Genomic DNA, 26,349 nt, shown 5'->3' on the forward strand with positions numbered 1-26,349 from the left:
CTTGCTGAATGTTTATGGAAACCAAACAGTGGATGTGAGCACAGTGAGGCAGTGGGTGGCGCATTTCAGCACTAGGGACAGTGAAAGACAGTTCATGTTCTGACAGACATGCAGTGTTGTCACACCAAGAAATGAAGAGTGCCGTGATCACCTCATCAACATGAATTAGCAGATTATGAACAGGGAACTGTGTGCATAGCTGAATATTGACTTCAGTGAGTTGGAAAAGATGATGGCAACATTGGAATACTGTGAAGTTTGCACCAGGGAAGTTCCACATATGCTCAGAGAGGAACAGGAAGAACACTGTGTGACCATGGAGGACATTGCTAATCTTGGCTGAACTATCTGTATAGTCTGGATTTGGTGCCTTCTGACTTCCATCACTTTTCTAAAACTGTGACTGTCCTTGTTTGAAAGTCTGTTGTAAAGCAGCATCACATGGTTCAGTGCTTACTAGATCAAGCATGTTGAATGCGTACTGAATACATACATGCCTTAGGTTTGAGTTGTCTTTTTATTGTTGTTGTTTTTTCCTAGCAGAAATGGAAACAACTGTGCAACAGTTAGCCAGGCTGGATTATTTCAGGTTCCAATGGTTAAGCTAGAAATTATGATGCAAAAAGGAAAATAGAAGTATGGCTTTTTCTTGAGCCTCTACAGACTCCATTTCTCCCTCCAAGAGATATCAAGGGTTCATTGCTGGAGAGATGCAAGTTTAAGAAAAATACATCCTCAGAGGAAGCTGAAATGATGCAGATTTATGCTTTTGTTTGTTTGCTTGTTTGTTTGTTTTTTTAGCATGTTCATGCATATATCTTCAGATTATTTTAGTTGATGATCTAGCCTGATAACAATAATACCATTCCTTCTACAAACAAAATTAGAGGAGCAAAATAAATTTTGGAAAAGTGAAATAGAAACTTGAGAGATATATTCACAAACAACATGGTAAGAATATAAAAACGGACCATAAGCAGAAGTTAAATGGCTTAGAGAACTGCCACATTAGCATTTTGGGTCTACAGTGGACTGCCAAATGTCTCTGTTGATTCTTCCTTAGAAGGAAAAGAAGGAAAAAAAATAAATAGTTATCGATTGATTGAACATTATGTAATGACTTGTTTTGGCATAAACCATGGCATCCATCCATTTTTATTCTTGCTCTCTTGTGTGATTATTGCAGTACAATCTGAGCTGATTTCACTTGGACAGAAAGAACCGTGCAGTGTTTTGTATTTTTCTCATCAGTTCTCCAGGAGCAGGAAAGAGCAGAGCCAGAAACAGGTCAGTTTTGTCCTATTTGACTTTGGGTTTTACTTAGTTTGACATTTGAATTTTCTTAGGGGGTTGTTTATTTTCATGTTGTATTAGCTTATTCTTTAAAATACATGGTGACGTGTTTATCTTAGAAAATGCTCATTTGAAAGAACAAAATATACTGAGATTGGTAATGATCCTTAGTTCCCCAGTGACTTCTTTCCAAATCTTCAGACTGCCAAGAAAAGTTCATGAGTGCTGCATTGTGCAGAGAAGTACATCATTGACTTAGAGAGTTAGGACAGCTTTTAGCTATCCCTGGCCTGAGTCACTAAGTATTTCAATGAGCTCTTGAAACCAGTGACAAATGACATCAGGAAGCCAGGGTTTGTCTAAAGGACAAGTTTGATCTTGGCCCCTCTATAACTGAGGAGACAAGCGGCAGTAAACTTTATTATTTCAGACATCCTAAGAGCTAAAAAGACTCATGTCCAGATAAGTAACATTGCTGTAGTGAATAAAAAATACAATAAAGTCATGATTAACTGCCTTAACATTCAAACTGCTTGAGCATTATTGCACCATGTAACAAATATGTCTGATTCAGAGAGAGATTTTTTTCCCTGGCATAGCATCCAAGCTGCTAATCAACAATGGTTTAGGATGTACCTGAGCCAAATATCATATTTTGATTATGAATTTTATTAGCTATCTGAGGATTTATCCTCCACAGGCTAGTTAAACTATTTTTTTTTTCCAATGTCTAACTTAGCCTTCTGTCATTTCAAGCATTTTGTGATCTACTTATTCATTATATAAAAAGTGACTTCCTTCTGTTTATCTTGCAGCTACTGCCTATTAAGAAAAATTTAAAAAAGGAAGATACTGTGGCTGGCAATCTGTACAGAGGGTCTGGAGAACTGGTTGATACTCAGCTAAATGTGAGCCATCAGTGTGTCCAGGTGGCCAAGAAGACCAATGGAATCCTGGCTTTTATCGGAAGTAGCACAGCCAGCAGGCGGTGATCATCCTCCTGTTCTCTCAGTCAGAGGTCAGTTCTGAAACTGTGTTCAGTTTTGGGCCCCTTACTACAAGAAGATTATCAAGGCCCTGGAGCGTGTCCAGATTAGGGCAACAAAGCTGTGAGGGTCTGGAGCACAAGATTGATGAGAAGTGGATGAGGAAACAGGGAATGTTCAGACCAAATGCTAGAGCAGTAGCTAGTGCTACTCAGATCATAAGTCTTTCAAAGAACACTAATTGAGACAAGATACCTCATAGTTAGGACTGTCAAAAAGCTTAAGATAGACCTGACAGATTAGCATGAATACCAGTCCTCTGCTCATTATTAGGAAAATTTGTCTGTTTCATTCCACATAGATGGAATCATTTCCATGAGACAAACTGACAATGAGCTAAAAAATAAGCAATTTTTACAAGAATATGAAAACGGTGCTCCGCCAGTTACCCTGTAAAACTGTTGAAGAACAAAGTATGTTATAGAGATTGTCAGACAGCTAGAAATTACATAACTAAGATGGGTTTCTATAGTGTTTTTAGGAGATTCACAGCCCTGTCACTTTTTAATCTTTTGTCAGGCAAAACTTACTAGTTGAAAGAACTTTTGAAGGAGTTCAAGGAAAACCTCTTGCTGGAGTGGCTAAATCATTATAAATTTAAGGCCTTTCCTTTGGATGTGGAATCTTACCTAAGTGAATAGTCCCAAGATAGTATACATATCCATTGTAAGACTAGGAGAATTGTCTTTCTTTTCTAATAAGTCATCTGTAAACCAGGTGGAATATAGTAGATGCAAAACAAGACCTAAATATTCTAAACCTTCTCTTGAGATTCAGTTTAAAGAGATTCTGTGTATCACATTATAAGAAAGGTCTACTTTCAAATTGAAATATGTCCTGATGTCCCAAGCTCCACATTCCACAGTCTTCCATGAAAAGCTGAGGGGAGGTTCCCTGTCTCTTTTGACAGCAAGTTTCCATTATTCTTAACAGCATAGAATTTAAAAAGAACACAGAGGGAGGGAAGATGGGAACAGAGGGAAAAATAAGTTGAAAATATTCCATTCTCATTAGCTTGGATGTCTAGAAAGAGAAGGTAATAAGTTATTGGCAGCAGATAAACTTAACAGGTGGCCGTTAAGGATTCACGTGCAAGTAATGAACATGTTTTGTATTCATCCTACTCACTGCCCTTCTAAGTCAATGCCCGTAGATAAGCATCAGGTTTGCAAATATCTTTGGCATTTTTATTTTACTTTTATAGCTTCTCTGCTTTTTACTCTGCTTCTTCCTTTAAGACTTCTTTTATGTCTGAGGAAAATGAGAACTTTCTGCATGACTCCTTACTTTAATTCTGAAGAATCTATAATTAAAGATGCTGCTGACTACATATTTCAGGTTAGACTTAGTAGATGATGTATAACTCCTGGAAATCAGAAATAATAGAAAGCTTGCCTAAATCTCTTTGGAGATTTTCTGTTGTAAAGCTGGCCATTGGACAGAATTTATGTTTTTATAACTTCCTTGGATCCAGAAGATGAAATGACCCAAGAGGAATTTTATGTGTGAATGAGACAGAGTAGGCTGAGGTGGAAATAGTTATCATGTTGATAAGTGATGAGTACAGCAAGGCAGACTCTTTCTATTTCACAAACATACACAATGCATATCACTATGTGAACAAATAGGGAGGGAGGTCCATCATAATAACACTAGAGAGGTCCATCATAATAAAACTAGAGCTTTACACAGGAAAATACAGCAGGGGCAATGGAGACAAATTCCTGTGTCTAAAATATGAGAAAGGACATCAAAATTGTGGCTGACTTCAAGACTTGATAATTAAATCCATGCATAGAAACATATATATGTGTGTTCACTTTCAAAGAAACTGAAGAGTATCCGTACATTTAAGGACTTACCAAAATGTCAGCGCCCAAACTTGCTTTAAGCAAAGTGGTAGTTCTGACACCTTAGTAAAAGGTTAATGTTGGCTTCGCTGCTATTGTCTGGCCAGGCCCCAAAGTAGTTTGTGTAGTACTGAAGGAGACAGGCAATAACTTTATAAATAGGAATCAAATTTCTTAGTAAGAATTTAGTGTTTTAACGGAAAATGTGGTTTTCTGCTCATAAGAACTGGCATCTGCATTTCTTCTGACATTTAACTTACAATGACCAATTCTTGTATTAAAAAGCTTACTCCCACCCTCATTCCTGATCTCACCACCTTCTCTTTTGCCTGAATTAGTCTTGCAGTCTGACCACCACGAGAAAACAAATATTTTTTTGAATAACTGAAATCATGAGGACTAATTTTTTTTTTTTTAATACCTAGACAGATAAGTATTTTAAGAATGCAGACGTATGCTTTCACTAGCTGGAATTATTTTTAAGGTCATACTGTGCAAAAGAAATCAGGCAAGAAAAAATAATACATAATGAGGATGAGTCACATTACTCTGGAATGGTCTAGAAAGCCATCAAACCTCATTACTCTCCACTGGTAAATATTTTGTAGTATACTTCATATTTGTCTACCACAGTAAATTCAATCTATGAAGCACAATAACTTCTTAATTGTAACTTATTTATCCTGGAATTAGTCAGAATTTTGAACAATTACTTGCTGCAAATATCCCTTAGGGCTATATGAAACTAGTATTTTCCTCCTTTTAGTGAATAAAAATGAATCTTTCAAACACAGACTATTAGTCTATCTGAAAAAACAAAGCAACACATTACAGCATATGTACATCCTTTGCTCACATGATAAAAGCAAAATAGAAAAGGTAGCACATCAATTAAAGCTCTTGTTAGATACAGATCAGTAACTCAGTATATAGCTGCTGCTGCGTGATTCACGTTTATGTATGTATACTCTTTGCATCTGTAACATCATTTTCCCCACAAAAGTAGGTTAGCACCTCCCAGAGAGTCTTCTAGATATGACCGAAACTGGGTCAAAAACCAGTATCCAAAGTCCATGCTGTTGGTTACCACAGAGAACCGGAAGACCAGCATTTGGAAGACATCCTATCCTTAGGGCATATAATCAACCCAAATTTTGCTGGTGAAAGTAGTCATAACTGAGTCAGCTCCACAGAGCAGGGACACTCCCAAGCCCCACACTTTGGCTTGTTCTGAAAATAGACTAATGAGATCTCTTCTCTATTACCCTGTTACGTAGTGCCTTCCTGTAATCATGCACAGATGTTCATTAGCTTGTTATTGTCTGTATTCTCATAATGATCGAAAGTCCCAGGCAACATGCAGGGCCTCTTATGGGAGATAATATATTAATATTCATTATGAGAGAACAATCCAGCTCTGAAGGTCTGAATTAGGATTTAAGCACTGTGATTCCTAAAGGAACACAGCACAAAACAGTACTACTGTCAAAACTTCCACCCCAGAGGTCTACCTTGTCTCCAGCAGAGTGAAAAAGCAGTGCTAAACTCACAAGTCTCCCTCTAAGCTGGTCCAGTAAAGGTTGTGGTATTTCAGGCAGACCAAAGCTAGTGATGCTTTACTTTAAAACATGACTCCACAAATTTTGCCACTTCAACAGCTGGTAAATAACAAGTCCAGCTGTCCTCACTTCAGAGAGGGCGTGAGGAAACAGAGGGCAACCTCATTACCCATTTTGCTTACTGCTCCTTTCTTTATGAATTGAGGCTCAAAGTAGAGCAGACTGACAGGCAATGGAAGGAAAGACAGTTTTCCTGCTTTCACAGCTGGAGTGCGTCAGTAGAGGCAACATTTAGAATCCAGATTTTTAGACTGACATCTCAACTGGTATCAGAGCATCCTTCTAGAGCATGTGGTGTCCTCATGAACATTTAAGTTCTGCTCTGTTTAGAATTATGAATTATGAACACTGATGAATGGTGAACATTCATCTCATTTAACTGTATCTCCCTAGGTAAGTAAGTACATCAGTACTTTGAGTTTCTGTTACAGGCAGTATAATTCTCTTCATGCATTGTTAAACGTGGCTAAACAGGTGCTTTCATGCAACTGAAACCTAAACTGCCACCAAAAGGGTTCTTTCCACATTCCCCCATGCTCCTGCATACCCCTATGGAGACACAAAGGATACTAGACCCTGACCCGGTTCACTCCAGTGGCTGCTAAAAGGGACAAAAGGAGCAATGGAATGAATGAGGCATGAGGGGTCACCTCCTTCAGCAGTAGACAAAAGGTATGCTAACTTAAAGCAGGATTCTACTATGACCTCCACCACTACTCTGCACTGTCTTCCAAGGAAGTTTAAGTAACTAGTTTGTACTAGTTTGTCTGCAAGGCAGAAATTAATCCCTTCTGTTGTAATTAAATGCATTTCATATTAAATCTGATCAATCCATCTGTGCTTCAGCCAGTGGCAAAACCCTGCAATCTTCAGTAGTTTAAAATCATAAGTAAATGCAGGACAAGGGTGGACAATGATAAGACAAGGGGGAATGGTTTTAAACTGCAACAGGGGAGGTGTACATTAGATATTAGGAGGAGGAACAGGTTTCCCAAGGAGGTTGTGGATGCTCCATCCCTGAAGGCACTGAGGGCCAGGCTGGATGTGGCTCTGGGCAGCCTGGTCTGGTGGTTGGTGACCCTGCACATAGGAGGGGGGTTGAAACTAGATGATCTTTGAGGTCCTTTTCAACCCAGACTATTCTATGATACAACAATCAAGTTTTGTGTACCTGCATATAGTTCCAGTGGTGAAAATGTACAAAGAAAAGGTAGAACTGTATTTTTATTTTTGGTTAGATATTGTGGCATAGAAAACTAAACACATAGCATAAGAATAACAAAGAATGTGCAAATTATCAAAAACTATACTAAAACAGCTACACACTGTATTTATGACAATCATATGAGTCACAAAAACTCTCCTAGACGGCATAAGAACAGATTCAGTTCATTTTTAATATGGTGATTTTTCATCTGTTCATTGCTCTAATCACTTCAGCTTTACAGGTACAACTGTACCTGTAATTGCATTTAAGATTTACATATTTAACTCACTGGACATCTGTCAGTTTCTTTCAGTTTAGGTTGTCTGATACACTCATGTAAATGTTTCCATATGTCAATGACTTCATGCTAGTAAACACAGAAACAGAATTACAGTGCCAATGAGTATTGCTAAGCTTCTTCCATAACAAAATTTCTGTAGCACAAAAAAATCAAATATTATAAAAGAATTACTTGGAATCAGTCATAAGAAACAGCTGCATAGTTCCACAGAGCAGATTAAAGCAACATAGCTAATGCTGGAACAACTTGAGCTATGACTCAATGGAGAAGCAGACTGTTTGTGAATGTTCTGACTACTTCTCAGCCTTTGCTTTCAGCATTACACATAGTAGAGTTTATAGCAGCAGCCTTCCATCCTACTGCTCAAAGCAGTTACCTACTGTTGTACATCCAGAAACCCTAGAGAAATACATACACACTCAACATAGTGCAAGGGACACAAGAAACCAATAAGCATTTCCACACTCCAAGGCAAAAAGAGAGCTTAAAACAATCCTGCCATAATTTTCACCACTTCTCTGCCAGAAATATAAACATCTGCATTCACAAAAGTGAAGAGCTGAAGAAGCTATGCAATATCTTCTTGAATACTCAAAATGCTGATTCATCTCAATATTTGGCCATGTCTCAGCCTCTGTCACTATGGATTTTGATATCAGTATGTAGACATTGGATATACGATGTCAACATTAGCTTAGTTTATTGAATGTTGATTTTGTAATAAATGTGAACGTGAAAAATATATACACGGGATCCACTTCACTTACCTTCAGACCTCTATACAGAAACAGTAGGTGGTGAAAAAATAGATATTTCTACAGCATGGTTTATCTGTCATCTTTGATGAACAATCGAAGATGACTGAGTCCTTTTAGGACTGATTTTTTTTATACCATTGAGCAGAGATGTATCTCATTGTCTTCCACCTACTCAAAAATGTACTAATTTGAACTAATCTATGTGAACAGCCAGGTGTCCTCTACATTCAGTGGGGAAAGACTGTACTGGGGCCTGATCCATGTCAAGTAATCCATTGTAACAGTGTTCAGAAAGATTGCTCTAATGGGTGCAATCAGATTCCTCTTCGAAAACCTCTCAGTCCCAGAAACATCTACAGATCCAAACCACCAGCATCCCACAGCTTTCAGAGGCAAGCCCAGAAGGGCCAGTACTTGTTATTTCCTTTATGCAGCGATCAGAGAGAGGCAGATCACAGCCAGTCTCTGAAATACCAAAGGGTAAAAAAATGGAAATTATATGCATATCTTTGTCTCTTGGTTAAACGTTACAGTCTCATCTATTATCAGAGCATCTCACTGCCAAGAGAAAAATAATGGATGGATGGAAAGAAGCTGCCTTTGAGGAAAAAAACATTTGATGGTATGATACAAAGAATTATTTCTAATATATTGTGGTATTGAATCATCAATCATGGTTCTATAATTTCTCTTAAGTAAAGCAGCACAAAACCCAGGACTCATACAGGTCCTTCACTGCTACACAATCTGTATAACAACAAGGAATGTCTCTTGATTCTGTAGCTCGTCAAAGAAACTCAATTTCCATGCAAGAAATCTGTGACACAGTGTCTTGTTTTGCAGCTTTGCTTATATGTTACGCTACTTCAAGCCACTGAACCAATAGCTGTGTGTGGCTGCTGTATGAACAGCCCATTCAAGGAGCTAGAATCAGTTTAATTAATGACAAAACTAAGTATTGCTGTACCACCTCCATGAAGTAAACTCCACTGCTTTCCTGCTTGCTTCTGCCTCAAGACCTGACAGTAACTTTAATGTAAGGCATTATAGAAATAGAACCTGATAGACTCAGTCCAAAATGCAAATGCACAATCTGCAGAAACACAGCAAATGGAAAAATGCCTTTGGGTAGACTGCAGAAAACAGGATTCTTGGTGGTAAGATTGCATGCGTTACAACAAGCTCCAGTTTTCAAACACATTATTAAAAATACATAGCCCTAATTTACTGAAACTTTCACAACAGTGTAAAAAGAAAGAAAAGCAGAACTTAGGTACTGAAGTGGAAAAAACAGGTATGAAAGGAAGAGGGTATGCATTGGTGTATACATCGCTGACACATGCATTAAGAGGCTAAGTATGCTCCCACCAAGAGAAAACCAGGTCTTAGTCTTTTATTAACTACTAGCATATATACTATATTAATTATTAGTTTGCATATTCATTATTTTTATATTTATACTTGTATTAATTAGTTTTTTGATTGGCAGGTTTGTTGCAGGCAGTTCTAGAGATACAGGTGTTGGAAAACTGCAACGTTCAGGTGTAGCAGCTAATTTTATACCCTGTAAATCAACAAAAAGAGCATGGGATCTTCCTGTCCAAATTACAACCTGCAGATTGTCTTCCACATGCTGACAGCTGCTACAGAAACATATGCCCTGCCAATGGCAAGAAGACTAGGTCACAGTTTTAGAATCATAGAATCATTCTGGTTGGAAAAGATCTATAAGGTCATCTAGTCCAACTGTACACCAACACTGCTCATTAAACCATGCCCCTCAGCATCTCATCTACATGTTTCTAAACATTTCCAGGAACAGTGATTCCACCACCTCCCTGGGCAGCCTGTTCCAGTACATCACCACTCTTGCAGAGGACAGGTTTTTCCTAATATCCAACCTGAACCTCCCCCAGTGCAACTTAAAGCCATTCCTTCTTGTCCTATTGCTCTCACCTGGGAGAAGAAGCTGACCCCCACCTCATCACAACCTCCCTTCAAGCAGTTGTAGAGAGCAATAATGTCCTTCCTGAGCCACCTCTTCTCCAGATTAAACAATCCCAGCTCCCTCAGCCACTCCCCATAAGACTTGTGCTCCAGACCCTTCACAGCTTTGTTGCCCACCAGAGCTGAGTACAGGGGTACAATCACCTCCCTGCTCTTGCTGGCTATGCTATTTCTTATACAAGCCAGGATGTTGTTGGCCTTTTGGTCACCTGGGCACAGCACTGGCTCATGTTCAGCCAAGTGCTGACCAATACCCCCAGATCTTTTTGCCCCAGTCAGCTTTCCAGCCACTCTTCCCCAAGCCTGTACTGTTGCATGGCATTGTTGTGACCGAACTGCAGGAATGGCCTGTGTTGCTGAAAAATGATTTTCTTGTGGTCAACCCTCATCTGTTTTTCCTAGTTTTTCACATCATGTTTTTTCATCATACACAGTACACAGAACTATGTCTGATGTAGTTTGGCCTGCAGCCAAAATAACTTCCCACTCAAACATGAACTCACTAGAGGATGAAAAGACAGTGAGAAAGTCATACAGTGATTCAGCAGGAAACACACAATACACAAATGAATGTGAGTCAGACACAGAGGCTTTAGTGACAGGGTTGACTTCTCCCCATCTCTCTGGGACAGATAATCAAAGAGTGTGCTCAGACGCATCCTATTCTCACACTGAAAATATAAAATGAAGAATGACGTTTCATTCATAAGACAATATGCATGGAATTAAAAATGTAATATTACTTAAAACAGTTGCTAACACATCAAAATACCCTAAAAATGAGAACAGTGTAGGCACCTAAGATCGTAAGAACTGCCATTCCAGGTATGGAGGCAACTTCACGTAACCTTCTAACCTCTTTCCATCTTTTCCATCAGCATTTTTAATCCACCTCTTGCTGGGTTTGCAAGATAATTTTAGTTGGAAAATATATCTGTCCAAAGCATAGCTACTGCAGTGAATTAGCAGCAAATTTAAGGAAAACAACAGGAAATGCTTAAGTATAGAGAGGTCTTTTTTTAATAATATTTTCTTTGTTCCCACTGTCAACATTCCAGATATAAGCTGGACCAAAGCTTATATTTAGACCACCACTTCTAAAAGTTAAACAGGACATCCTTCATCCATTTTACTTATGAGGTCTGTTCACTTTAACTCTTTTTGTTTAATGTTAAACTGTGCAAAGTCATTTTGTACTCAACCTCTCTACCAAATGGTATTCAGAAAGCCAAACAGTTAATAACTGGAAATGCCTTTTCCTCTTTTCAGCACTGAATACAACTGACTTAGTAAAGTTCAGAAGTTTCCCTCTGTGTACAGATGTATTTTATTTCTTCTTTCCACTTCTTTTTTGCCATCCTATCGTTTTTCCAGTGAAGATGTTCTAAAACTTACGGAGGAGGAGAAGGAAAATAAAAAATGCATGGAAAAAAATTGCTTCTTCTAAGACCAAAAGGAATAAAGAAAAAATAGTTTTGAATAAAAGAGCCCTGAAGTATTTAATCCACCTCTTGCTGGGTTTGCAAGATAATTCCAGTTGGAAAATTTATCTGTCCAAAGCATATCTACTGCATCTGTTATGCAAGCCATACATTATTTGCACAGTGCTGTTTTCTGGGAGCCAGGAAAGGAAAATTTATCAGAGGCAAATCAGATATATAACAAGCGAACAACTTAATCTGCTTTTTACTGAAACCTCTCCCCTCCTTTCATTAACTTTCGGGCTTTCCATTTAAGTGCTTGGCTAACTTTAATCTTTCTCCACATTTACAGCATGTTTACTGTTCTTATATTGAATTGATTGGAAAGTGATCTTTTTTTCTTGAATACCTACCAGAAATATGAAACAACTGTCCCTTACTGGGTACATTTTCAATTGCTTTTTCTTTTAATTAGAACAACTCCAAAGCAATGATAGTAACAGACAAAATTTACGACTTGATTGAAGGTAATTATATATTGTATGTACTATTGACCAGCTGCAGTAGTCATATTTCTTTTACCTTGTATTTCAGTGTAGTCATTTCAGCATTGCTTAGCTTTAAAAATAAAATGCCTAAAAAAATAGTTAAAAAAAATACAAACAAACAACCTGCTAGCAGGGCAAGAAGTATTAATTTTAGCTAAACTTTTTCTCATCCAGTTACATGGCAATTTTTCTTAACTGTAGCAGTAATAAAATTATTAGAGTACAAAGTCAGTGAAAATTAGAGGAAATATAGAAATAGCAAACCTAATATTCACTAAGCAATACAATAAAGAATATTTTTAAAATCTTCTATAGATAGATACTGTGAAAAAAAAAAGAAAAGAAAAAAAAAAAAAGTGCATTTTACACACAAAAGAAACCAGGAACTGTGTGATGCTGTCTGGATACCACGTGGACAATGGGCTTTCCTCAGCCATAGCTGCAGGAACAACACTTTGAAATGAATACCCCAGTCAGTATAGCAGTGAAGGTGACTTCAACTACAACCTGAGTTGTGATTTACCAGATCATGTCACCATTCATTTTCTGTCAAATTCTTCGTTGCTCTCTCTGCACACAGACCTCTGTGTGAGTGTCCAGCTGTTCAGTGGTTGGTTTACTCCATGTTCACGCTCATGCATTATTTACCATAGGCTATTCAAAGCTATTCTGAAAACATCACTGAATGTTTTTTGGATAATTTTTCATGGCTGTTTAAGGTAACTGAAATTTTATCTGTCTCCTGGGTGTATTAAGCGTTAAGTGACACTTCAAAGGATAGCTCTCTTTGACTTTCATCCAGCCGTGAGTCCTTAGCACTTCTACAAATTTATCTGTAAGATCTCAATCTGGGCAGCAGTATACTGACTGTTTATTGGCCACCAGAAAACGATTTGTCCAGTGGTTTAGCAAAGCCATGACAGATACATAGAGCTCTCCACAACTGAAGTCATACATGCAATCAATAAAAACCTCTTCCTTTTTGGTAATATTTACTGAGAAACCTCCCAATTTCAATAACAAGTTATGAGTCCTTCATGCTCCTGCAAATAAACCTAAATTATTTCCTACATAGGATGGTGAAACACTGCAAAAATAGTGGTATGTAGCATGGATAGCCTGCCCCACTAGACTCTGACAATTAGTTAAATAGAGACTATTGGGACAGTAGTGGGACAGCTAGTGAATAAAGCTTTACTTCTAATGACTTAGCCACAAGATGGCCTTCACTGTGAGAATGGTATCTCTTCAGACTTCTTGTTTGTGCTGTCAACAGTCTTCTTTCAACACCTTGGACTGTAAGCGATTCAGCACTGAGACACTATTTGAGTGTTATCAGATATAGGTCAATGAGCACTGAACTAAATCTTCAGCAAAATGATATTAAATATAAATATGTAAATATAAACATATATATAAAGGTGGCTTTATTTGTCAAGAATTGCAACCCTATATTTAGACACTGAAGCCCAGGACAGCAGCTCTACTACCTGAATAAGAACCAGTTGAGGCATTTCTTTTAGTTGCTTATGTGGCTTTCTCCTCATTATTGTCATAAAATGTATACTTCTTTATATATTCCACAGTAAACTCTGCATTTGAAAGAGGTAGCTGATTGAAATGACATAAAGCTTATTTACTGTAAAAGGCACTGGTTTCAGACAGAAATGACAGTGCCAAAGACTTCTCCAGCTTACATCTGGACCAACTTCAACAACTGATTTTTTTGTCTAGCAATTCAGAATATTCTTTGCTGAGGAGAAGAGTGAGGTATTATAATTAAGACTGTTCATAATGTCTGCAGGAGTGTCTAGTTGCTGTCTACATCAGAATTGCTCAAGTTGCTTAAATAGTGAGAGTCAAATGAAAGGACATCCAGTATTTATAACTCCATCAGACAAATTGCAATGGTGGTAGAATCCTTCTTGAAAGCAAGTAACAATGACATTAATTACACAAGTTTAGAAAGATCCCAAACTGCAAATAAGAATCACTTGTTAATCAACTGAAAGACAACATGGAGTGATACTTTCGATGAAGTATGTTATACTGTTCATAATGCATTTAAAATAGAAGAACATAAAATTATAGAATATACGATTCAACTTTCTAACTAAAAACTTCATTTTTAACATTATATTGTCTGAATACGACCATTAATGTAAAATAGAGTTGTTTGTATGACATCAAGTTTAAAAGGTTGCACAGGACCAGTGCCCAAATTTTGGGCATGACACAAAAATCAAAGTGGATCAACAGAGAGGTGATTAGCAGCAAAATGAAGAGTAAAGGCTGGAATCAATTTCATATTGTAAAGACTACATTTTGGTGTTCCTATATCAGGTCTAGGATAAGATTTAGTGGCCTAAAGAGATTTGCATTGTCATAGACATTCGCACAGTCCTACCAGCTATGTCAAGAAACTTGCAGGAAAGTGTCTATATTCTAAATATTTCGTTCTTGAAGGTACAAATAGAAAAATGCTATATGAAAATACATAAGATTTTCAAACAGAAACAGCATGAGTGGTCTGGAGCTCCATAGAGATTACAAATGCAGTGAAAGATAACAATGGAAGTGGTGTTCTTTTGTATCACATCCACTTCAATGCAGTCATAGGCCAACAAGTCCTAAGCAAGAAATATCCGTTCCTTACACTTATACACACTGGAAGCTATAACACACGTTTTATTTTCCATATTGAATAGGATACTGTTAGTACAGAAGACAAAAACTACCATGACATGTCAAGGGTTTAGACTACAATTAAAAATACCATCCAGTTGAGAAAATACAAATGTGTATAACATGAGACAAAAATATGCTACTCCTCAGACAGCATTTTGCCCTATACATATTGTTTCTTCAGTAAGTCTGCCTGGTCATATAGCATTCCAAGACTGAGCTGAACTCACTATGAAAAAGTCTTTAGAATCATGAGGAGTGTGTGAGAGTATTGATAAGGCACTTATTTTGAAACATAAGAGGAAATTACAAATCAATCACAATGGAACAAATTGGCTTTGGTCGTGTAAGAACTGGCCAAATACTCTTGAATTTAGAATCAGCTCAAGGCTTTGGATTCTTTATCATTTACAGCATACTGTAAACCAATAATAATGAATGAGAGAAAACAAAAAGCCAAATTAAACAGGAAGCAAATTCCCATAAGAAAGCTTTCTGGATTATCTACACAAAAAGAAGATGCCGTGATTGTATTCTAGCTGGAATGCAACAAAAAGAAAATGGCTTTGAATCAATTTTCTTCTTAATAGACACACATGAGGCTCATAAAGCTGAAAAGCAGAAGCTTCCAATGGCTGGAAAGAAGAATATTCTCAATCAAAATTATGAGCTGGTATGTAAGACAAAGATACATCAGAAGGATACTTGGCTTTCTCAACAGGTGATTTTTTCCATGCTATGTCAGTGTAGCAATATTTAATCTGACTTCTTTTCAGAACTACTTAAAAAAAGAATGCACACCAATATTAATCTTACTGAATCAAGTTTGAAATTGACTTAAAACAGGTGTTTTGAAAAAAAATATCATTCTGTGGGACACAAAGAGAATCATAAAATACTGGTTCTTTCCGAGCTTGAGAAAACAAAAGGGTCCTGCTTTCAAGTATCACTGATCATTGATTAATTTTACTGCACTTAAATTTAATAATAAAAATCCAGATTTTCCTTAGGTGCCTGAGTCTCAACTGCTTTTCTAGATGTGTTAATTGGAAGAGAAGCCCAGCAAAATCACCATTCAGCATCTATTCAGTCTGGAGGAGAAAACATGCGTCAGGGCAGCTTTCTGATACCAGAGTTCATCTGATGCCTAGAATGCTCCATCTGGGAATCCTGAGAAGAAATGCAGTCCTGACAGCTATGAGAAGCTCAGCACCTATTTCATGTATAAACCAAATAAGGTGCCTTTCCAATTTCTGGTCTCTCTTCTGTTTTGTTGCGAGGGCTCTACCTTCAAAGCAGTTAATAGGAAGTAATTCTGCTGCACAAAATGTGGGAAGTTACAATTAATGGTACTATTGTTTTCAGTATTTTCAACAACAGAGCAAAGGTGATTTCCCAATCAGTATATCAGCATTCAGGGTAAACAGCTTTAGCTACTCAGATACTTAGCTCTGTTCAATTTGGACTTAACAATATGTTTATACTAGTAAAATGAATATGCCAAAGCACTTGCTCTGCCATCTCCAACAAGCTGGCATAGCATGATGGACTCACCATCTTCTTAAACAGGATGGTCTCATGACAAATACAAAGTAGGTGGCAGAGACCGTGGAATGTAACTTTGAAGTTGCCCATACACCTGTCTAGCATATTCTAAAGGGAACATACCTCTTCATTTGCCCAACATTGCAGACAGCTTCACACTACAGCTGCTCTCTCGTAAGCAGTTATTAAGCACAGTGTGTTTTAGCATACTGCCTTTGGCTGCTTTCATTAAGCCTTCTGATGCTTGTGTTCCCAGTGCTCTTACTGCTTTGAGTTTTTGTTATGTATATTCATAATAGACAGCCTCTTATGCTTTCTCAGGCTGTTTGAGGATTACTTTCTTGGCTGAGGCCAACAGAAATGTTACTCAGCATAGGCTCTATAACACCAGCCTATCATATCTTGTTCTGGGGTTGGCAATGCCCAAAATAAAATGGATATTGAGGCCCAGGCCTCCCTGTCGAGGCCAATAGCAGCAAGGATGGTCCAAGGCTGCTACATGTTACCATTTAGAAGGAAATATCAGGCCAGGGAGACTAATACCTATGGTGACATTATGTAGTGATTGGGATGACCAGCAGTGGTGAGAGGACCATCTTTCTGCAGCTGTCTGCAGAAAATCACCTCTGGATGGCCTGAGACCATCATAATGCATTAGCCCATCCCTGTAGAGAAAAAGATCGCCTTTCTTCCCTCTTTGCAGCATTGTTAACCCAACTCTTGGCAACTAGTGAGTAACAAAAGCACCACCCTTACCTTAGAAGTGTTTTTTCTTACATCTAATCTAAGTCACCTCTCTTTCAGTCTGAAAACATTTCCACTTGCCCTATCACAAAAGTATGCTAAAGAGACTGTTCCCCTTCTTACTTATAGTCCCCCTTTAGATAATGAAAGACTCTTTGGATACAATCTTGCAACCAATTCCTCATCCAACTAACAGTTCACCCATCAAATCCATGTTTCCAGTTTGTGAGAAGGATGTTATGGGCACCGTATCAAAGGCCTTATTGAAGTCCAGATAAAACCAGTGGCTCTCCTCTTGTCCACCAATGCAGTGACACCATCATAGAAGGCCACTAGGCTGATAAAGCAGGACTTGCCCTTGGCAAAGTCATGCTGGTTGTCTTATATCATCTCCCTGTCTTCTTCCCAGTGTCTTAGCACAGCTTTCAGAGGGATCTGTTCCAGGATTCTCTGTGCCAATAGTTACGTGGCCATTGTAATTAACCATTTGTATACAGTTGCCATGAGCACTGGGGCTCTCTTCTACATGAACAAGTATTACCCAAAAGAAATATACCCAAATATTACCCAAAAGAAAACATTAGAGAACAGAAGAAAATAATATTAGCAAAGTGATTGTGTGCTATATTATCTTCATTGATACTAAGACAAAGTAAGTGTTATAACCAGACTGGAGGTCAAACCAAAATGTTATTTCAAAGACCCTGCCTACTCTTTGGATTACAAATCATTTCTATTGTAACCCATTCTTTCAAAACATCACTAAGAATCTAGCCCTTGATCTGAAAAATATTCTTTAAATCTGTCTCAGATCTTCTTTAAGTCTATGCTTTCATTATCAGGGTATAGAATACAAACACAGAGCTAGAAATAAAGCTTCAGTAACATTTAAATAAAATTTTGGGGATATATAGGTTACAAAATATATTATTAATATCCTGTCATTGCAAAATCAGCCTATGTAGCTTCATATTAATGATAGATCTGCTGAAGGAACCTATTTTGCCCATATTTAACATTGACTAAATAGTATGTATAACATTACAAGTATCTAAAATGCAGAAATCACTGACAGAGTTTTCACTTCTGGAAACATCTTGTTAAAGTTCTTGTATCCCCACATTCTTGCTTGCTGATTTTTTAACTATCCACCTCAGCAGTACAGCCCTGACCTCTAGTGGGTTGAGTGAAACAGTTACTGCAGGCAGGATAACTTGTTAATTGGGTTTCATAATAATTTTAATTTAAAGCTAGAATATGTAGGAGTTCCAGCAAAGCCATACAAGGAGCCAAGGGCAATCTATTTTATTAAACAGATGAAAACTAAGCACAGGCCAACAGCAGCACTGTGTTTGCTTTATGGCAAAATCCATCTGATTGATGAAGTGTTTATGAGACTCAGCAGATGAATTTTGATGCCTGCTGGGAGCTCTGTGTTAAATAAAACCCATTATTAGCCTCTTAGTTATCTGCATAGTTTGGTTGACTTATCTTTTTTGCTTATCTTTTGACCAAGAGATATCCAACATTGTATTTAAAAAATAAAAATTAAAAAATAAATAAGAAAACAGACAAGGCAGGTTTGGAATAACCAAATTGCATTTTTTGTATAATCTAACCTTACTTGATACTTGAGAAGTATCATCAATTATGGCATTCAGTGAAAACTGATGGCCCTTAACACTTCCATGATACACAGTAGATTGGGGATCTTTGATCTTTGGTTTACTGCTATTTCTGTCCCACAGTGAAAATTAAATCCAGAGCTCCAAAACGACTGCTGCAATGATTTTCAAGTAAAATATGGGAGATTTCCACATGAAGACTGCAGAAAATATACAAGATACACTATTTTCATACATAAAGCCAAAGAAAGACACAAAGTGATAGGAATGAGGGCAGCCTCTTTGAAATTCTTTGTATCTGGACTTTCTTAACAGGATAGCCACAGCTACTAAACTATGCTCCACCATCTATGTCCTTTAGTCTCCATTACAGTAATGCTAATGAAAGCATCCATGCAGTTAATTCTCTTAGTCACATATCCACATTAATGTAATGTTGCTCCGATTTATCATTAACTAAACAGAAGTGAATCAGACCAAACTAGACAGTGAACAAGTGCATCATGTATAAAAAAATAAAAAGCAAAAGACAAAAAAAACTCTTCCAAAGAGTTACTTATGTGCCACAATTGCACATCTGCATGTGATCAAAATCTAAATATGCAGATATGTTTTCCAGATTCTGACCACTTCAAGAGAAGACCAGAAAATGTGTTGCCAAAGCACTTCATCTAAAAATTAGTTGTGTAGGAATAGTACATTTCTTTGCTTATTTATTACAGAAGCAGTTCAATAAATAATGCATTTTTTTAATCTTTGAAGGAAAACATTATCTTGCTATCATTATTATCAATTAATTATCTCAATATCCATGCTGTTTGTTCATTATAGAAGCATGTATATATATATATATTGACAAACGAAGAATAATTTGATTAAAAAATCAAGGGATTCCTAAGTTTCTTCTACATTTTTTGACTGACAATCTTGCATTCAGACACCATAGCCTTAATTAGAGGATTTCATTTTATTCTCCCAGTGTAGTTTATCATGGCAACCTCATCGTTTAGTAAATCCAAGCTGACCACTGTGATCTGTCATGATGTACTAACTGGTACTGCCCTTTGAAATAGCCAGTGTAAGAGGTGGTTTAAATGTATTCCTACTTTCATGTACTTGTATGCTACCATCTATTACATGAGGTTGGCATTACAGACTTAACCATTTGGCTGTATTTACACTGCCCTGAGTTCTCCTCAAAGTGCCCTAAATGCCAAACTCTGCATCTCTCCACAAGGCTCTTTCTACAGCACAAGCAGACTCAGTCTTACAGTGCACTGGCCCTGAATTGCTTTGCAGCACAACTTCTCAAGCACTGCACACCTCCACCCCAGTGAACTGCTTTTGGACAGAGAAAGACAGCAATCCAACAGCAAGCAAAGTGCTGCCAGGTAGCACGTTTTGGCTTAGAATTCAGACAGAATCCTGGAACTATCAGAAGCACACTTGGTCAGTCATAACTGTTTCTAGGTAAGCATGAAGCAGGAAAAAACTAACAAAGTGGCTTTTCTATATAAAATGCAATCTGAACTGCATAGCTTCCTTACTTTGGCCCCAATTAGCTCTGCCTGCCTGCCTGCCTTCAAATAATTAGGGAGCTGATCTACTCTGACTGTTCTCCATTTTCCACTGCTTTCACCTTCCTTTTCTTAAAAAAACCCAGGAAAACGTACATCCAAAATTCAGTCCTAGTAACCTCAGCCACCAACTCACCTTTCAAAGCTCATCACGTTTCAGATTTACCATTGGTCTGCTGTTAAACCTTCTTGCTTTGTTTATTATCCTGAAAATAATGTTAGCTCCTAAATTCAGACTCTACTATTCACCCTCCTGTGCACAGAAATCCCAGCAGGTCCTTACATATTTCTTTAACAGAAAGTGTAGTGATAGAATGAGGTGTAATGGTTTTAAATTGAAAGAAGGTAGATTTAGATTTGATATTCAGAAATTCAGAGCGTGGAACTGTTGGTCCAGAGAAGCTGTGGATGCTCCATTCCTGGAGGCATTCAAGACTGAATGGGACTTTGAGCAGCTCTGGCTAGTACGAGGTGCTCCTGCCCATGGTAGAAAGGTGGAACTATTTGATCTTTGAGGTCCCTTCCAGCCCAACCCATTCTGTGATTCTATGATTTCAACTCCTATCAAAGTTTGTTCTGTGTCTTCTGAAAGCCACCAAGTTCAAGTAAAGGGAAAGCAATGAAGAAGAGACAGCAGTTAGATATTCTGAAACGGGACTGATTGTCTCCTACTGCTGTGAGACACTGCTAGGAGTGAGACAGTCTTTTGCATCAGACAGTAAAGTAAAATATTAAAGATGCAAATAATTCAGGGCAAGAATAGAACAGAGTGATGACATAGAAGAATTTAAAATGATCGCTATGATAAAGGTTGCCTCCAAATGTCCCAACATATCTGCAGAATTAACATCCTATTCATGCTCCTAAAGCTCCATTGTCCTGCAACACAAAGTAGTCTAGCTTTAAGTAGCTTTACTGCAGCTGCCATCCAAAGAGCAAATTCAAAACAACACATGCAGTTGGAACTGATTGACATCAGCTGGCATATTTTCTTCCAATAGAAATCACAAATAAATCTTCTATAGCCATCAAGTTTGAGATCCAACAAAAAATGCTTAATTAATTGATTGTAAGTCAAAACATTCTGAAAATCACTGTTTTGAAGGTGTCTCTGGCTGAGCTTCTCAAAACTGAGGCACCAGAGCTCTTGGAGAAAGAATGAGTCTGAGATGTAGACAAGAATTTCAGGTGTCTGCATGTGTTGATGCTCACATGGTCTGTGGAGAAGTCCAAGAACATGATTCAGCTGACAGCCACAGACTAACTGAAGAGTCTAGATATTTGTAATCAAGCAACTAAAGCTTACTCATACCTTCTTTAGAGTGAGTTGTACTGATTTCTAGGTTTTATTGAGTATAAAAACACTACATTCCTAGATACCTGATGTGTATTAGTTTTATACTGTACTCCTATCAATAGTCACTTCACAGAATCACACAGAATCACAGAATTGTAGGGGTTGGAAGGGACCTCTAGAGATCATCGAGTCCAACCCCCCTGCCAAAGCAGGCTCCCTACACCACGTCACACAGGTAGGCGTCCAGGCGGGTCTTAAATATCTCCAGAGAAGGAGACTCCATCACCTCCCTGGGCAGCTATTTCATGTTTTCTTCATCTCTGCTGTCTGAAAACAAATATTTCTCTGTATTTTCATGAAGAAAAAAAAAAGTTCAGATAAATTGAAAAGAAACTGAATAAAAAGGTTCATATTTTTTTCCAACTATAAAACTCTGTTTCAACAGCCAAATTACGAATATGTGCTAACAAAAAATAATAGATAATTGTACTTGAAAAGGTGTATCTGACCTTAAAAATAAATAGAAACTGTGGGTCTTCAGCATATCTGCAAATCATTTGAGACTCAAATATTGATGTATATACTCAGGATAGGAAATATTAGCCACAAAGATTTATGAGAGCTCACACAAAAAGTCAGTGACATAACTGATTCAGAATTCAGGAGTTCATGGTTCTTTGCCCTAAGTTTAAGTCACATGCCCAAAGTCTGGCTGACTTGAATAAGAGTTTTCTACTCGTGAGCATGCTGTCATTTCTCTTTTCATCTGTACTCAGATGAGAGGGCCATACTTGAATCACTGTCTCAGCTCTGCCTCAGAGCACATAAATCTGTCTCAGATTGGTATGCCTGCATGTCATTTCATTTTGAAACAGCACGGGAAAATGAAAAACAGCTTTGCAATTTTTGTGCTGGGTCAAGAGCATCACCATGGCTACAATAGTCTGAGACTCCATTCCCATTAATGCATCAAACACACTCAACAAGCAAATCTGTTTGTAGACAGATAAGCATTATTAATGAAGGCATATTGTTGTTGCTATTAAAGAATAATCCGATTTAGACAGATGAATAATGAGACTGACTTCTCAGCTGCACAAACATGTTTAAAACTCTTGCTCTCCAGGAAAGAATCTGGAGTTGCATGTGCAGGAAAGTACCTTCCTGAGTAAATGGGTTACCTTTCCTTCAGACTCAGAAGGCAGAAAAAGATGCATTGCAAATACTTCTTTTGATGTTCACCTTCCACTACAGCCTTGCAGCAGCACAGTCAGTCCCTATTCCTTCTGGGTTTTACAGCTATAGGACCAGATGATTTCAAGGCAAAATTCAGCCAAGAAGAAATACTAAGAGAATTAGAAGTTTTGAGTGTCAAGTGTTAGGTGTCAAATGTCAGGTTCTGTAAGTACAACAGAACAAAACCCATTTTGCAGACCCAAAGCAGAAAATCCATACCACACTACAGTAGAAAGGAATGTGGGAGGAACAGACCTTAAAGGGAAGTCTGTTTAAATATGAGAGCTCAAAAGCAGCAGTAACACAACTGTTATTATCTTTCTGGATTCCAGAAGTGTGATGGATCTACACTGCAGTCATTTATGTAACAAAGCAAATTGGCCTGTAGAAGCACAAAGCAGATGGAATCTAATCAGTTCATCTTTTCTGCTACACCAGACAGAATATTTGACTCAAATAGGTGAAAGTCTGAGGTCTGAAAACGGGATGTTGCTTTAAGAAACTGGGAGACCAAGTTGTGGATGGACAACTCTCATTCTGTTGGATGACAGAACTCAAGTTGCTGTGTTACTAAAGGCTAGGAGAGGGCCTTGTTAGTGCTAAGAAGCCAGCAATATAGTAAATGGTGGGATGCAGGTGTGAGAATACAGATGAATCAGTGCTAAAAGGGTTTATAGGAAATGTTTCATGTAAATGTAGAGTGTTTATTTTCCTCAAGGCCTTCCCTTTAAAGTGTGTAAACGTCAAAGTGAAGCTAGAGGCAAATCTGCAAACAATATGCATGCATTTGAAATGACCCATCCAGAAATACAGTATTGGGTCTGTTCTCAGTTTATGAGTTTTAAAGGATGGCTTTTAAAATGATACGTGGTTCAAAAGAAGTAGGATATGAAGGCTTTATGATCGTTAATGACTTTACGATCGTGACTCCCTAGAAACTCGCAGCTAGGCCAATTACTGAAGTGACACCAAGGTGGTGAGCAGTAAAATGGCGATTTATTGAAGCAAACACACACTTACATAAACTATGCCTTTCATGTATGCCTACTGCATTACATGTCACCGATTCTTCCAGAAATGGGGAAGGGCCTGCCACGTAACATCCCAATAAGCTCCCCATATTTCGCCTAATACAACAGAATAAATCTGAAGACAGACTGAAGTAATTGAAAGGCAGTATAGATGGACTATCAACCCTCAGGACTGGTTTTCCAGTTTTCTCACAGAAAAGCGGATCGATTCTGTACTTCCAGCTTTCTTTGAACACCTAGGTTCAAAATCTTTAGGCTTTTCAACACAGAGAGAACAGAGAGAACACAGAGATAACTGGAAGAAGCTGAATGAAATCAAGAAAACATGGTGCAAGGCAGATGGCAGCCACAAGACACGTTGGGTCAGGATGTAGGTTGGACACGCCTACTCCAGTGTTTATATACATGGTCTGAATGCAAGACTTGAATACTAAGTTTGCAGATGATACTAAAATGGGAGGAGCTGTTGGTTGCTGTGAGGGTAGAGAGGTCCTTATGTATCCCTTCCTTCTCACGATACTCCAGGATCCCGGGATTCTACAACCCCTCCACAATCAGCTGCCACCTTAATCCTAATGGCGTGCCGGCATTTCGTCCCCTCCCACTCCCGAGCCATGGTGACTGTGCCCGCCCCTTCCGACAGCCAAAGGAAGTGGCGGGGCGGAAGCGGCTGTGGTCGCCGCCGTGGGTAGAGAAGGGGGCGAATGAGCGGGCGGCGGGGGTCGCAGTGCGGGGGGCAGAGCCCCGTGGGAGGCCGGCAGGTAATGGAGCGCTGCGCCGCGGGGATCTCAGCGCCGGGACGGGGGTGGCTGAGGTGGGAGGCGGGGCCTTGGCGGACCCCTGCGCCCTGGAGGGAGGGACGGGGCGGGATGGGGCGGTGCCGGGATGGGGTGGGCCGCGGGAGCGGAGGGCTCGGCCTGGCGGCTGGGCTCGGCCTGGCTCTTGCGATCTTTATCTCTGTCCTTTAAAACCATCTAGTTTCAACCCCCTGCTATAGACAGGGACAGCTGCCTTACTTGGTCTTGTTGAACTTCATGAGGTTGGCATGGGCTCACTTCTCAAGTCTGTCTAGGTCCCTCTGGATGGTATCCCTTCCCTCTAGTGTGTCAGCTGCACCACTCAGCTTGTCTGGTCCACAAACTTGCTGAGGTTATGCTCGATCCCACCGTCCATGTTGCTTACAAATAGCACCTATCCCAGCACCAGTCCCTGAGTAACACCACTTGTCACTCATCACCCCTTTAATATTGAACTGTTGACTGCAACGCTCTGAATGCAACCATCCAGCCAATTCCTTATCCAGTATGTGGTCCATCCATTAAATCCATTTTTTCTCCAGTCTGGTGACAAGGGTGTCATGCAGGATGGTGTCAAACACATTGCATAAGTCCATGTAGATGACATCAGTTGCTCTTCCTTTATCTACTGATTCTGTAGCTCCATCATGTAAGGCCACCAAGTTTGTCAAGCATGATTTACCCTTGGTGAAGCCATATTGATTACCACCAATCACCTCTTTATTTTCATTCCCATAGTAGGGACTTAGGAGCATCTCCTCCATGATCTTACCAGGCACAGAGGTGAGACTGACTGACCTGTAGTTTCCTGGATGATATTCTGCTCCTTCCTGAAATGTTTCCCCTTTTCCAGCCAGTGTGAACTTCACCAGACTCCCATGATCTGTCAAATATGATGGATAGTGGTTTGGCATCTTCGTCTGCTGGGTCCCTCTGAAGCTGTGGATGGGTCTTATTGGGTTCTATAGACCTTCAGGTTCTTTAGATGGTCACAAACCTGATTTTCACTTACAGCAGTCAGATATTCCTTCTCCCAGTTCTTACCTTTGCTTTCTGAAGCTTGGATGGTGTGGCTAAAGCACTTGCCAGTGAAGGCTGATGCAAAGAAGCCATCGAGCACCTCAGCTTCCTCAGTATGTGACCAGGTTGTGATCAGGTATCCTTTTTACTTTCAAAAGGGGCTGACATCTTCCGTGACTTTCTTTTTATCACTGATATACCTGTAGAATTTCTTCTTGTTCTCCTTTATGTGCCTGGCTAGATGCAATTCTATCTGAGTTTTAGCTTTCTTAATCTGGTTATCCTCTGAGATAACCTATTCCTGCTTCCACTTCCTGTAGACTTTCTTTTTGTGCAGAAGTAATTCCAGGACCATCTTGTTGAGCCACAGAGGCCTCTGGGCAAATTCTTACCCACCTTCCTCTTCCTCAAGATAAACTGTTTCTGAGCTTGGAGGAAATGGTCCGTGGCCATTTTCGTGGTCCTCTTCTGGACCTGCAACAACAGCTCAGTGTCTTGTTGGGGGCCCCAGAACTGGACACAGTTCTCCAAGTGGGGTCTACTTTCTACTGGTATAAAGTAGAGAAGCAGAATCACCTGTCTCAACCTGCTGGTCACACTTCCCTTGATGCAACCCAGGATATGGTTGGCCTTCCTCAAGCCATTTCCTGCCCAATTTGTATCTGTGCTTGGAATTGCCCTAACTCAGGTGCAGGGCTTTTGCACTTGGCCTTGTTAAACTTCATGAGATAAAAGAAAAAAC

At 38.9% G+C, this 26,349-nt stretch overlaps 1 protein-coding gene across 35 annotated transcripts in view; it reads left to right on the forward strand.

Annotated features, from left to right (window-relative positions):
- Positions 1 to 24,431: 24,431 nt before the first annotated feature.
- SUPT20H (SPT20 homolog, SAGA complex component) overlaps positions 24,432 to 26,349 on the forward strand; it is a 28,753-nt gene continuing 26,835 nt past the window's right edge. For 28 of the 35 annotated variants that reach the window (XM_015851932.2, XM_015851937.2, XM_015851941.3 and 25 more), the window contains exon 1: positions 24,432 to 24,551. The gene's annotated coding sequence lies outside the window, so the exon portion shown is untranslated. Of the gene's footprint in view, positions 24,605 to 26,349 lie in introns of all 35 variants that reach the window. The other 7 variants (XM_085554770.1, XM_085554883.1, XM_085554799.1 and 4 more) reach the window with 1 other exon arrangement.

Source organism: Coturnix japonica, chromosome 1 (assembly GCF_054131305.1).
Source record: "Coturnix japonica strain WE chromosome 1, WE-NBRP24, whole genome shotgun sequence".
Classification (NCBI taxonomy): domain Eukaryota; kingdom Metazoa; phylum Chordata; class Aves; order Galliformes; family Phasianidae; genus Coturnix; species Coturnix japonica.